Raw genomic sequence first — 14,180 nt, forward strand, 5'->3', positions numbered from 1 at the left:
ATGCCCTTTCAGCCGCAACCCATCTTTGGGAAACATCCATACACTCATTCACTCGCATACAATGACAATTTTAGCTTAATCAATTCACCTGTACCGCATGTCTGGACATGTGGGGGAAACCGGAGCACCCAGAGGAAACCCACGCGAATGCAGGGAGAACATACAAACTCCACACAGAAATGCCAACTGAGCCAGCTGAGGGTCAAACCAATGACCTCCTTGCTGTGAGGTAACAGCACTACCTACTGCCCCATCGCGCCACCTATTGTATACATTTATTTAAACAAAATATTCTAACTTGAAATTAAATAACATTAAATAACAGTCTTATTAAAATATGGAATATAGCTTTTCCACCAAAGACCAAAATAAAACAGTCATTGTTTATTTATATCATTAATAATATGTAAAATTATGTGTCAGCAATCAATCTACGTGTAAGAACGTTAGCCATCTGAATGCAGTATTGTGCAATTATTTAGCAAACCCTTTACATTAATAGGGTAAACTGCTCTTGTTTTTAATCAGTCTTGAAAAGTTTCTATGTCACAAAAATTATGATGAGAATTTTTCTTTAACGAAATTAACTTGTCTACAGGATAAACCGATTTTATACAACGATTTGCTTAATTACCCTGTCTTGCCTAGTTAAACCTTTAAATGTCACTTTAAGCTGAATAGTGGCTTGAAAAATATTTACAGTAGTAAAATGTTATGTACTGTCTTCATGGCAAAGATAAAAATAAATCAGTTATTAGAAATGAGTTATTGAAACTATTATGTTTAGAAATGTGTTTCTAAATTGTAAATCTTCTTAAAATTAAACAGAAATTGGGAAAAAATATACAGAGGGGCTAATAATTCTGACTTCAATTGTACATTTTCAGATTTTTCAGATTAAGTGAATGTATGTATGTAAGTGTAGTATGAAGTGTTTTTGTAGCTCAACGCAGTGTGAAAGTGGAAAACAGAACATTTTATATGCATTCACTTTCATCAATCAAAGCTCGATATGAAGGCTGTGTTCAAACTTTTGAAGCAGAGTATTTACATTTAAAAGAGCCAGCGCAGCATGCGGTTTGCTTTCATTAAAAAACTGTTAATTTTGGTTAGCATTTTTAAGGGCACTGCCGTATGTGTGGAAGTCGGTCTTCGTATGTGTGTACATGTGTGATTTCTTTCATAACTATTTAAGCAAGTGTTGCTCAGATAGAAACACTCCGAGATGAGGGACATCTGCTCGAGCAGTGTGATACTTCCCTGAAAATATTAAGAGCAGAATAAGATAATCAAGGAAACCATAAAGAGCATGTGAGTTTTAGAGTACCTCATTTGTAAAATCGTCAAAAGTTATGGGGTTCGTTATGTGGTTGTTTATACACCAAATAAAGATCAGGAACGGATAACTTACTTCTGCCCTAATAAAGCTACTAATGAGACTTATAATATTCATGGAAATAAAGTGTCCTACCCATGATCAATTAGAGGCAAAACTTATGTGTAATTTATGTTGCTATTCAGCACTAATTGGCTTCTCATATTTTTGCACTTTGAAGATAGACGGCTCAATTAGAAGTGAGAGAGATAATAACAAGCCTCTCTAGTCTGCGGAGCAGAGGCAAACCAAAAACTAAACTTTTCTTTGGTGTACAAAGGAAAATGTTGAATTTTTATGGATTTATTATCCTTTAATGTGCAACCAAAGTCGGAACTTTTGATTTTCAGAGCTAAATTTTACAGATTAATAAAAAGGCAATTAAAAATTGCATTCACCATGATGTGTAGTGTTTAAAAAGTTATTTAAAAGGTTCGTTCACCATGAATGTTCAATTTATGTCATAATTTACTTGTTCTACTGTCCTTTCAAAGACTTTAGTCATCTTTAGATGTAAAAATGAAGAAGTTTTTAATCAAATATGAATGATTTTGGGATTTATGTCCTTCATGGATTGAGGCTTTTTTGGTTTGCGTTCAAAAATCATAGTTCATATCAAAAACAGTGTATACTGTTAATAAAATAGACTAATTAATAAACTGTAAAACCCAACAGTCAACTTTATGTAATGAAACGAGTGTAGTTAACTCAAAATTGACTGAAAGTTAATTCTACTCATTTGAAAAAAGTAGGTATTAATTAATTAACTGTTATTAATTAAATACCTCATTCAAGAGTTCACATTTAGCTCACGATTTATACATAGCTTGTTTGGCATGCTGTCCCGGGAGAGAGCCCTGAACTCAAGGGATCTTCGAGCCCAGGGCTCCCCCCCCTTTTGCAGGGCGAGTGGAGATTGAGCTCAGGTCTATCTTAAACTCCCCCGCTGCTGAGGCCAAGGCAAACTTCCTGAGAGTAAGACATTATAAAAAAGGTTTAGGCTTATTTTATCTGTAATATATAGCACATTTGGATGGTGGGAGGAAACCAGGGAACCCGGGGGAAACCCACGTGGACACGGGGAAAACATGCAAACTCCACACAGAAATGCCAGATGGCTCAGCGAGGACCCAACACCATTGGCATTCTTGCTGTGAGGCAACAGTGCTAGTCACAGGGCCACCGTGCTGCCCATTCTGGATAAAGGTGGAAAAAGGGGAGGAGGGGGGTTTCTTCCAAACGAAGATATTGTAGAAAGGAAATGAGGATATATATAGTGATTTGGGATCCTTTGATTGGAGGATCATAATTAGCTAATGTGGACCAGCTGGGTCAATCATGAGCACGTGCTCCTCTTGAAATTAGTTTAAAATTAAACTTAACTAAGTTCAACATTAATAGAGCAAGTTCACAGTACTCATATGGATTTGTTTTTGAACTCAAATGGTTTGTAGCAATCGGTTTCCTCAAATGTTACCTTAACTTTTGGGGGTTTTACAGTGTAGGGATCAGAAAATTAAAACACTTTATTTACAATTAACACTCTTGTGGGGCAACATTACTGTCAGATCCAACATAGTTGGCACAGCATTATCATTTTAATTAGTGCTGGCCAAGGATTATTCGCATTCAAAATAAAAGTTTGTTTGACATAATATATGTGTGTGTTATGTATATTAAATGTGGGATACACACACATACATAAAAGCAAAACTACACCCACAAAAAAGTTATAGATATCTAAATGTATATATAATTTGTATCAGATACATTTTATATCTAAAACATTTTCTCAAATATATGCATGCATGGGTGTACTTATGTAGAGATTATAAATTTAAACAGCACACACACATATATTATGTCAAAACAAAGTTTAATTTTGGATGCGATTTCTAAAAGAGGTGCGACTTGCATATGGGAGCGAGGCGCACTTGGTTGAAAGTTTTCAAGGCACACCTAGTTGAAAGCATCTCAGCTTTTTGAATGCCATGTGCACAGCGCAGTTCATGTAGGTAGAACTAACCAATCTGCTTCAAATTTTTATGAAATATACACATTTCAATAATAGCGGCAGACCAATTACCTCAGACAAACATAGCTCATCTAAACATGGCAGTGCTCTTTACTTTTCTACATAAACTTGCATCGGAGCTGCAGCAAAGGTTTATCTGTTTGTCATTCTCTGAGAAAACGGTTGGTCCCCTAGTAACAGAAAGATGCCAGGGGACCGCGAGCACAAAGCGCATTGAAAATAGTGAAGGACGATTGTTACTTTAGGTCAGATTAACAACACGCGTGAAAATTAGTTTGATGACTAGCAGCAGTAAGTAGATTGTAAAAAAATAAAGTATGTAAAGATGTTGAGTGGCTTTTTGGTTTCTTTTCTTGTGCATCCCAACCACTACCACCCCATCTGAAAGCTTTTTTTAGCATAGTGGTAATATAGTCATTCAACTTCACAATTTGTAATGTTGCAATATTAATTTGAATAATGATAGTTGCTTCCTTTTACTTGAAAGCTCAGATTTGATTATCATAGTTTCTTTTGTTTACTGAGTTTGAGGTTTACTGGTATCATTATTATTCACACCTTAAAGGTTTGCTTTGATTATTCGGCATGCACAATTTACCATTGTACACACTTTGTAACATTTTATTTAGTGCCTTGTTTATTGTCACATTTCATTTTTTTATTTATCAAGTTTAAGAGGCTCTTTAACACTGATGTTTATTTTATTATAAAAAGATCAGATATTTTTGTTTAAACTTTTTTTGCATTGTCGCCCAGCCCTATAATACCTCTCAACATTGACAATCATGTTAGCCTGTTTAATTACTCTTTCTTTGTATATGCTCTCAATTCTCTTTTATTTTGATCCCAACAATTGACTGGCTGTTGTCCCCACCTTCCCCATTGACCTCTTCTAGGGCTCAAAATAATTACCATACCAACAGATCAAACTAAATGTCACAATACTTTCAATAAAATCACTACAAAACTTCATCTGTTGTCAACATTAAAAGACAATAATTTTTTATTAGTTAAAGGACATAATAAAGTGGCTAAACCTGGCCTTGGTTTCAATATAAGCTGTTAGTCTGTATAGGCTGTAGACTAAAACGAATGTTCTAAAATTATTTTGGACATTTTTAATTGTGTATTACAGGAGGTTTACATGCAAAACAGTCAACATCTAAATAAAAAAATATAATTTTTAAATAAAGTCAAATACAAAAATATTTAATTTTATGTCTGTTCTTGTGATTTGGACACAAGAAGAAAAATAATTTAATCAGCCAAGCGGGAGCATTTATTGGCTGTCTGATGCTGATAATCCCAAAACAGCCTGTTAATCAGTCTGGCCAATATATACAGGTCTATCACTTGCCTTGAGCCAGAACTGTAGTTTAGATGCGTCTGCAGGTTTCTGGCCTCGAGGCATGGACTGTAGGATGAAAGGAAGTAGTATTAGCGGGAGTAGAGGAGGCGGAGGGTGTCACAGTGGATGTGATGAACAGCAGTAGCTACAGTACGACTTGTTGTGGCACTACAGCCGTGTCTCTGTAGGAGAGCTGCCTGGACCCTTATACTTATAAAGCATGTGACAGAATTCTCTCATCACCGCCACACACACACCCACTCACCAGAACACACATACACAAATACTTGAATGTGTGGTTTACAAGGACTCTCCATAGGCGTAAGGTATTTTATACTGTAAAAAAACATTTTATGTTGCTTTAACCTACTTCTACATCATACAGACTCCATTAAGTAGGATCTTTTACCACATCAACCTTGTCTCATCAACATCATCCCTGTGCCCTCATATGCATTTATGTCCTTGTAAGTCATATAAACAAGTACACAATCACACATACTTGAATATGTGGTTTACAAGGACTCTCCATTGGCATGATGTATTTTATACTATAAAACACTTATTATATTGCCTGATGCCCTGCTCACACTGCAAGACTTTAGTCATGTTTTTTTTTTTATCTGAGACAAATTTGGCTAAAATCAGTGATCTTTGATCGTTGGTTTGACATGTTCACTGACAGCCGCTTAACGCCCGTTGCGATCAGATTTTTCCTCCGATGAAGTTCTGGCAGTGTCGAAAGATTTCAGAAGATTTCACGTTCCTGCAGTGTGACAACAGCTGTGGTGGGCGTCCATCCAAGAACCAATAGGAGCTCCAAATTTGATGATGCAATCCATGTGACAATTCAAATGACCACGGGGAAATGTCAAAACGAAAAAAGAAAAAAGTTTTTTTCTTCCTGGTTTTATTATTGAGACATACTGTGTGTAAAATTGCCACTACAGATTGTTTACAGTTGCTGTGAGGAATCATTTCAGAAATCGGGAAAGTGAAAGTGTCTTATAGTTTGGCGCATCTTCATTGTTGTTCAGTCTGTCTTTATGACAGCTAAGATCTTACAGCGTGACATGGAAGCCATCTTCATGCAGTCTGACATGCTACAATCATACAGGATTATAAATAATGACACACTGTGAGCCGGCCTTTACCCTAGATTTACATCATTCAGATGCCATTATATATGATTTTTAAGAATGTTTACCACATCAACGTAGTCATAGCACCATCACACCTGTGTCCTTACACAACTATGTTTCCTTGTAGTTACATAAAGAAGTACACACACAAACGCAAACTTGATTGTGTGGTTTACAAGGACTCTCCATAGGCATAATCTAGTTTATACTGTAAAATGTCACTTATGTTGCTTTACCCTACTTCTACATCATACAGACACCATTAAGTAGGATTTTTAAGAAGTTTTACCACATCAACATTGTTGTATCAAAATCGTCCCTGTGTCCTTATATGAATTTGTGTCCTTGTAGGTCATATAAACAACAGTACACACTCGCACATACTTGAATGTGGGGTTTACAAGGACTCTCCATAGGCGTAATGTATTTTATACTGTAAAACAACACTTATTAATGTAACCCGGGGAGTGACAGAGACAACTGAGATCGGATCCACTTGCAGGTTTATTGAGGTAGTCAGGCATGTAATGGTCAATACGGGTGCAAACAGATGTATAAAGACAAATCCAGAATCGTGGTCAAACTATCAGGGGAGAGGTCGGAAGGCAGGCGGCAGACTAAGACAAAAGGACAAACTAAGCTTGGTCAAAACACAAGAAAACCAGACTAGGAAACGCCTTGAAATGTCACTTTACAGATAACAAGACACTGCGATGGATGTGTGTGTGTGTGTGTGTGCGCTGCTTAAATAGTGTGTGCAATCAGTCTTTGGCAATCTTCAGGTGGTGCGAGTTTAATCAGTCAGAATAAGGAAGCATGTGTGTGTGTGTGAGCAGAGTGCATGTATGAAAATGTAGTCCAGAAATGGTGGATTTGTAGTCCATAAATATTGTGAGTGAGATCCAGCGATCTATGAAGTTACGATTGCTGGTGATCGTGACAATTATATTGCCTTACCTTACTTCTGCACCATTAAGATACCATTATGTATGATTTTTAAGGATTTTTACCATATCAACATTGTCGTATCATCATCATACCTATTCTAAAATAGTCATATAATATTTCTAATTATGGCATAGCTTTCCACCCAATTAGGCTAATCAAGTAATCACTAAAAAAACACAAATGCTTGAAGTATGGGCTCGGGCAGAGAATCTAAACTCTATTGAATGTGTGGTTTACAAGGACTCTCCAAAGGTGTAGTGTATTTTATACTGTAAACAACACATTATATTGCCTTACTCTACACACGTACAGGAAACTGGTGGTGAATTTTAATGTCAACAGACACAATTAAGTATGACTTTTAAGAATTTTGAAATACGAGGACACAAGACATGTCCTCATAAACCACATCAACAATGTCATACCAACATCACTATATGTATGTTATACAAATCAGTGTCCTCATAAACCGTATAAAAAAGTACACAGACACACTCGTACACACAAGCACACACATACACATACACTTCCCATCCATCCAGCCTTTTCCATATCCTATAATCCATTAATCAGCACTAGCACTCCTTCCTTTCACTCGCTCTCTCTCCCTTCTCTATTTCCTGGCAGGCCGGTGTGACCTTGTGTGTTTCTCAAGGTCTCTATTTCGACACTGAACATGCGAAGAGAGCATCCATTACATTTTAGCATGATAGATCCCTCTAACCCCCTTTCATCATGATTTTAGGAGAGCAGAAGCAGCAGCCTTGGCCCATTTTGTGCCCTAGATGAAATAAGACATCGCCAAAGGAGGAAAATACACTTTTTGATAACTTAGTAGTTGATTGTGTAAATATATGCCTGCTAAACAACCCGGGCTTTAAATTGTTTTGTTTTTTCCACCATAGAGGAGTCTTTCTGATGTCACTAAAGAATCTTTAATGACCACTCATAAACAAAAATCTAAAGAATTAAAAAAGGGCATTCTGTGTGATGATGTTTCTCATGTGATAATGTTTTTATGGAGCCAAAAGCTACGTTTCCATCCACCTATTTTTATGCACATTTTGGATATGCGCATAAAAAAACAGTTGATGAAAAGGTCAAGATGTGCACAAATTTTGAAGATGTTGGGTAGGCTAAATTGTCCGTAGTGTATGAGTGTGAATGAGAGTGTGTGGATGTTTCCCAAAGAGGGGTTGCAGCTGGAAGGGTTTATTACGCTGTGGCAACGCCGGATTAATAAAGGGACAAAGCTGAAAAAGAATAAAATGAATGAATATTATTATTGACCTCCAGAATTAAAAGCGTCTGTGCTCCACTCCACGTTCACTGCGTGTTAGGATTGCCTTCTGAGGTGAAAGTCATTTAATAAATAAAGAAAAGATTCTCGCAGCTTCTTCTACCACAGAAAATTCAATTTTTACCGTTGATATTTGCGGTCAGTTAATCAGAAAGTGACAATTTTGTTCTCTTTGACTCTTTGGATGGAAACGCTGCTTTATTCGCACATCTTTTATGCGATAATCCAGTTTTGCGCATAAAGTTAATTTGCATTTTTGTATGGAAACATAGCTTTTGATGTCATCTACATAGCCTTTTTTAAAAATTGTATATACATTTGTTATTTATTATAACTTTTTAGAATAATATTATTTGAATGGCAGGTTTATTAAGGCTAATTTATACGCATGCTCCGGCACAGCCTGCGCGTGGACTCATAGCCCTCGCTATGGCCGTTGCTGACGCTGACACGCACCTCTCAAAAAACGTAACTATACATCACAACAACGCGTAGCGCAAGCTCTGTGACTGGTCAGCTTTGTAGTGCTGATCAGAGCAAGCATTTACAAGCATCCAGTTCTGTGAAGGAGCTCCAGATGGAAAGTTTTGTTTTGTGTTTACCTTATGATTAAAGTTGTTGCACGTCCGCCGGTTCCCACCTCAAAATAAGCAAGTTTGAGCCACTTGTACAGTAAGGTAGTGATCAGAAAAAACAAAACACCACTGAAGAAACCCGACACAGAGGAACATTAAAACCTCATTGCCAGCTAGTGTTTTGGAAGTGTTATTGCAGAGCAACACCGATTGCTCGACGCAGAAGTAGAAACCAGGCTTTATGCAGTATCTGTGCATTTTGTACATTTCCACACATAATCATACATATATTATGGACTTACACGTGCACAGATTTAGAAATGTACAAATTATTTATTTACGGTATTTATTATATTTGAAAAATATTAATAATATTTTAATAAACAAAAATACTATTATTTAATATTTATAAATTAAATACAATTTTAATAAACAGATTTACCAGTTGTATAACATATTTACCATGTAATTGTATCTACCTTGCTACCCTACTCTGTAAGTTTCAATCAAAAAATAGTTCAAATGTTTGTGGAAGCCATAAATATAGACCATGAAAAAAACAATGTATTTCTTTCAGTTTCCTTTATTCTCATGATGTTTGTGAAATGAAAACATACGCAGATGTAATCTAGAACTGTACTTTATTTACAAACTAATGCATTTTACTTTGCATTCTTCAAATTGTACATTGCATTTTAAGCTGCATTTAAAATCCATGCGCATGTCACTTTTGTCACAGTCTGTCTGCTCCGACTTCATCTTTTCTGTCAGCGTAGCATTAATTCTTCACAAGAGGAAGCCATCTTACAGAGTCTGTGTGTCACATGGCACAAGTTCTTATTTTTAGCTGGATTAGTGGAGTTTCAGGCAAGTGCTTTCACCCACACACACACACACATACACGTTAGCTGCGTGAGACAGACACACAGACACCCATTACCTCTAATACTGAGCACTCTGGAACTTTCTCACACACACACATACTGTCTCATACTTAGATCTCTCTCAGCTCACATGGAAGCACCAAAACCCTTCTAAGGCACTTTCTCTGTTTTTCCATCACATCTGACTTTCAGTTTTTCCCTTCATTTCTCCCACTACTCACTCTGAAAATGCCTTTTATTTTGCACTTGTGTCAGAGAAAAGGCTGGCTGTGGGCTCTGTCTTTTGGAGCTGTGATTAAAATGCTATGGTTTGACTGTCAGTTGAAGCACTTGTACTCATATGTTTCACTGATAGCTCACCAGCACCTAGACATGGGATGATATTCAGTAATGCAATACATCATGATAATTAATATGCAGTCACATGGTATTTTGCATAATTATTCATTATTTCAACTTTTAGAGTGCTTTATAAGATTGTTCAGATTGTAGCGTTGACTTCATATTACTAAATGCTTTGAGGACCTAATAGTACTTAATAAAACTTAAAGGTCCCATAAAGTGCTTTGAACTGAGCATTTTTTGTTCGATGTTTGACATGATCTCAACCGAAACATGAAAAGAGGGTGGGGCATAGTGTAGCCCCTCCCTCCTTTTAAAAAACAGTGATTTGTTTTATCACCGCTCTGCCAGTGAGATTAGTTGAGCTCAAGTACATCAAATGTGAAGCGTCTTGAAGGGGACGGGGCATGTCAGATACTGGAGAGCATTTGATTTGATGAGAAACTGAAGTTTGAGGTGATGTGAAAAAAACATTGATCCATTTAGGCGAGTGAGAAACTACTAGCTTTGCATGTTTATAGCAGTTTTAGATCTTCTAAATGTGAATTGTTACTGTTTGGTGAGCAGTATATCATACACTGCAAATTTTAGATAGTAGATTTAACTACCTTAGAGTTAAAATTAACACTCCCTCAGAGTTTATATGGGAAATACTATAAAAGTGTTAAAATAACACTTTTGAAAGCGTTAACATTATCAACACTCAGAGTGTTCATTTGCAAACACTTATAGTGTAAAATATTAACACCACAAAAGATCATATGAACACCTTCAGTGTTATGTGTTAACACTCTTGGGTCAAATTTTCAACACTGCACAAAAATAAAAATATACCTTGTTTGATATCTGCAACATTTTATTTAATATTCAGGTAATGTTCTCATATATTTAAACCAAACGAGCAGTTTTAAGAGAGCTTTATTTTCATTAGTTTTATTGTAACAAAGCTAGTACAGAACAAAATAAAGATTAAAAACGATACTTTCTTGTGAGATATTTAAAACTCACGATACTGTATATAACGATTTGTATGTCAAATGTCTATATACAAACATTTTAAGTACTTTTACTCACCAGTTGCTTCATCTCATTGCTCCTTGTGGCAAAAACAAATGGCATCTGGAAAAATCCTACAGGGATATTACTGCATAAATTCCCGGATGTAGTGGTTAACACTGTATTAGCGTTAGATACATGTTACTCTGTACAGTATGTCAAGGAGGCAAATCAGCTTCTAACACTGAAAGGGTTATGTTATCTTAATCTAACTCTAGAATTTTATCACTTTACTCTGAATAACCACAACACTCGAAATTTAACACTAATGAATTTGCTGTGAAGATATCCTAAAGTATAACAATACGGATACTAATATCTAAAAAACTTTTTTATTTTATTTTATGGGCCCTTTGATAGACTTAAAAACTATTTATTTTCAATATTTTTGCATGTTAATCTGACCCACAACATTTAGATATTGATAGAAAATATTGTGTTTCTTTATAGGCCTTTTGTTTTAAAGGTTTAAATATGGCTTCAGCTTAATTAAAGTGATGATAAAAAAGTACTTGTAAAGCATGTATTAAACATAGGTCATATCCATTTCTTAACAAAAGTCGTAACTTTTTTATTTAATGGGGCTAATAACTATAAAAAATTCAAATGTCGTCTTTTTTAAACTAATAAAAACATTATGACCTTTTAAGCAAAGAAAAAAAAACGTGATAGTTCACCCAAAAATTATCTCATTATTTACTCCCCCCCATGTGGATTTAAACCTTTTTGAGTTTTTTTTTTGTTGAACTCAAAAGAAGATGTTTTGAAGAATGCTGGTTGGTGGGATGCATCAAGCTTGTATAGCAGCACAAAAATACTACAGTACTGTTGTGCTCCAAATGACACACAATGCACTTATACACTATACATTATGCACCTATACTGTACACTCATGTAGTGTAGATTTAGTGTCGTTCCAAATGGAATACTTGTATTTTTTTTGCTAAATGATAATGTTTACCGGTTGCTAAAGTAGTAAAATTAGCCACCAAGCTACCAAATAATTCCTTTCATGATGCTTTGAAGACTTAATAGCATTATTAAGACTATTAAAGACTATTTGGTTTTAAACATAAACACTTTTGCATGTTAATCTGGCCTACAACATTCAGATTTTGAATGAGAAAATTGTGTTTTTTTTATAGTTCTATATTGTTTGATAGTTTTAAACATGGCTTCATTTGTTAAGTTAAACTTCAAAGTACTTGTAAAGCATTTATTAATCTTAGGCCATGTGCATTTCTTAACAGAAGTCATAACTTTTTAATGTAACAGACCTAATAGCTAATGACATTCAGATGCTGTATTTTTAAAACTTATGACTTTTGAAATAAAGGGAAAAAGGGATAGTTCACTCATAAATTACTTCATTATTTACTCTTCCCCCATGTGGATTTAAATCTTTTTGAGTTTCTTTCTTCTGTTGACCAAAAAGGAAGATGTTTTGAAGAATGCTGGTTGTTGGAAAGAAGCAAAGGCAGAAAAGAAAACATAAATGGTCCCAAATGACACACTATGCACTTATACACTATACACTTATGCACTTATACACTCAACCGTGTAGTGTAGAGTTTAGTGTTGTCCCAAATGGAACACTTATATACAATTTTTTTTTTACTAAATGGTGATGTTTAATGGTTGCCAAATTACTGAAATTAGCCACCAAATAGTTCCTTTTATGAGTACAACTGCATTCACCATCAGGAGGCGGCATGATGACTAACGTGGGAGAATTTTGCTTGCACAATCTAAAATAGATTAAAAAAATCCAACCTTTGTGTCTGATAACTCCTTTCCTTCCATTACGTGAGTAATGCTGCAACAATTGAGCGCATGAAGTGTTCAACATTCCACACTTATATACAGTTGAATAAGTGCATCATCCAGGTATTTAAAGAGCACTTATTCTTTTCAGAATTTTTTTTTTTTTAATTTTCAGTATACAGTGTACTCTCATTTTTCATATACTATTTATACTACATAACAGTGTAGAATAGAATAAGTTCAAGTTTAAGTATGCAATTTGGAGTTGCTCTTATGAAAGTCAGTGGATCCCAGCAACTACCATTTTTCAAACTATCTTCTTTTGTGTTAAACAGAAGAAAGAACTCAATTAGGTTTTGAACAAGTGTAGGGTGAGTAAATCATTTTTTTTGGCTGAACTGTCCCTTTAATGCACATTGACATCTACTAATGAGAACTTTAAATAAAGTGGCATTTGCATTCAAAACACATTAAATACAATGTAAATTGTAATGCAAAACTACTAATACATACAACCACTAAGTGCATTTTTGTGCAAAACACAACTAAAGGTAGGCCAAAAAAACAATAGCATCTGGATGCAGCCATGATGATGCAAGCTGAGATTACAATGCACTCAATGGAGCTTGTGACATCACTGTGAGGGGTGGAGTTAGGTGTGGGCATTAAAAAGCATTGCATGCAGCTCAGATTGCAACTGCACCAAGTCTGCATCCAGAGCCCTCTCCAAAAAAAGGTGAAAAATGCAAAAGGTGTAATGAAAATTTTAAATGTTTTAGTTGTGTAGTCCTTATATCTGTATTTTGTGGACACTGCCATTCAAAATGTTCATGTTTGGTTTTATAGTGGCTTTCACATTTCCACTCTTTACAACTCCAGTTGTCTCATTACAAATCAAGCAGAATGGCTTTGTGCTAGCTTGTGGCAAGATAAACGCATACGTATCTGTCCATTCTCTTTATCAAGTTTTCTTTTTCATGAGGGTGACATCTTCATCCGCTCAAATGATTAATTGCAGTGGTGTATTAAAGCAGGCATGCACTCAATTAGCCCACGTGAGAAGCCTTGAAAAATCACTGGATGTCATGACAACATGACATGGACGTCAAGTCATACAAGAAAACTTTTAATATTTTGCCTTCGATTTTATTTCGGCCCATATATATTTATTTATTTTTTTTTTACAAAAATACAACACTAAACTGTTGATTTACAAAGTTTATGCATTTATCAATAAAGGAAATCCAAAATTTGAATTGTTTACGCATGGTCTTGCTAAACTAAATGGAGTTGGATTGAATACCCTCACGGTCCTTTGAGACTGAGAAACCCGGCTGTATACTGTGATAAAAGCTTCAGCAAATATCCCTACTAGTAAAATGTATACTAGCTCCCAAATACTATAGTTGTA

At 35.4% G+C, this 14,180-nt stretch overlaps 1 protein-coding gene and 1 long non-coding RNA gene across 44 annotated transcripts in view; both read left to right on the forward strand.

Moving 5' to 3' along the window:
* The window catches only part of cadpsb (Ca2+-dependent activator protein for secretion b), a 194,551-nt gene that overhangs the window by 20,062 nt on the left and 160,309 nt on the right, over nucleotides 1-14,180 (forward strand). The gene's annotated exons all lie outside the window — the stretch shown is intronic.
* On the forward strand, nucleotides 850-8,104 carry LOC141386332 (uncharacterized). Its single transcript, XR_015494049.1, has 3 exons — nucleotides 850-2,581; nucleotides 2,881-5,718; nucleotides 5,770-8,104. It is a non-coding gene; the product is annotated as an uncharacterized LOC141386332 (long non-coding RNA).

This window comes from Danio rerio, chromosome 6 (assembly GCF_052040795.2).
Source record: "Danio rerio strain M-AB ecotype USA chromosome 6, GRCz13ab, whole genome shotgun sequence".
Classification (NCBI taxonomy): Eukaryota; Metazoa; Chordata; class Actinopteri; order Cypriniformes; family Danionidae; genus Danio; species Danio rerio.